We start from the raw sequence: 1,501 nt of genomic DNA, 5'->3' as shown, positions 1-1,501 counted from the left end.
TTCATAGCCATCAAAGAAACTGACAAGATGGAGAAACTCGCTAGGACCTATCTAAAGGAAATAGTCAGGATGTACGGTGTGCCAATATCTATTATGTCAGATCAAGATAGAAAATTCACTTAGAGATTTTGGAGATCATTGTAGAGGTCCATAGGAACCAAACTAGACATTAGTATTATGTATCATTCTAATGCATATGGACATATTAAAAGGATGATACAAACTTTGGAATACATGCTCTACGCTTGTGTTATAGACTTCAGTAATGTATGGGATACTCACTTACCGCTAGTTGGGTTTTAAATATAATAATAGTTATCACTCTGGCATAAAGGCTGCTTTATTCGAGGCCTTGTATGGACATAGATGTCGTTGTTTGATATGATGGGAAGAAGTTGGAGATACTTAACTGGTTAGAAAGCATGTTGGAGATACTCTACTTATTGGAATTGAGATCATTCATGAAACAATAGAAAAGATTGTTTAGATAAAAGAATGATTAAAGGTTACACGTAGTCGTCATAAAAGCTATGTTGATAAGAGATGTAAACCCCTAAAATTCGAAGGAGTAGACCGTGTCCTACTAAAGACATCACCTTGGAAGGGTATATTTATATTTGGAAAATGAGGTAAACTAAATCCCTAATACATTAGACCTTTTGAAATCTTGACAAGGATTGGTTCGGTGGCTTACAGACTTAAATTATCACTAGAAGTCAACAAGTTCACGATACCTTCTGTGTGTGTAATCTCTAGAAGTGTGTCTCTCTAATGAGAACCTTGTTATTCCTCTCAATGAGATACAGGTAAATACTAAAATTCACTTTGTGGAGGAATCGGTGGAGATCATGGATCAAGAAATCAAAAGCCTCAAACAAAGCTTCATACCTATAGTAAGAGTATGATAGAACTCTCGTAGAGGGCTGAAGTTTACTTGATAGTGCGAAGATCAGATGAAACAAAAGTAACTATAACTGTTTAGCGGTGCTCCCTCCACTAGCGGAATAAAATAACTTCAGGATGAAACTCCTTTAACGGGTAGGCAATGTGACATCCCGAAATTTCGGTCTAAAATTGTAGATGACCAATTCACTGTGAACCTCTTTGAAGCCTGAACTATTGAGATTTAATGAATATGTTGGAATCTAAATAGTGTCACTACAATTAAATTAATATATGAGATGATATCTTACTACCAATTATGGAAAATATCAAACAAACCATACAATAAAAACTGTTACTCTACTTAATATGTTTGAAAAAAATAGAATTCGGTATTAGGTAGTTGTAAGAGAAGAAACCACTTTCGTCTCGTGGTACATGTTCACCTGAGTCCGAAAATATAAAGAACGTCCAAAATGAAGCTCGTATGCAAAAGATACCACTGTTATAAGAAAACAAACCGGTATAATAATAATTTTCATTAACCTTCATAAATCGTTTGATCTGTTAAGGCACTTGCACACCTCAGATGGTAATTCCAAGAACATTTTTGGAGTAA

This window comes from Lactuca saligna, chromosome 4, assembly GCF_052625555.1.
Source record: "Lactuca saligna cultivar CGN05327 chromosome 4, ASM5262555v1, whole genome shotgun sequence".
NCBI classification, from domain to species: Eukaryota; Viridiplantae; Streptophyta; class Magnoliopsida; order Asterales; family Asteraceae; genus Lactuca; species Lactuca saligna.
This window is presented reverse-complemented; position numbering follows the sequence as displayed.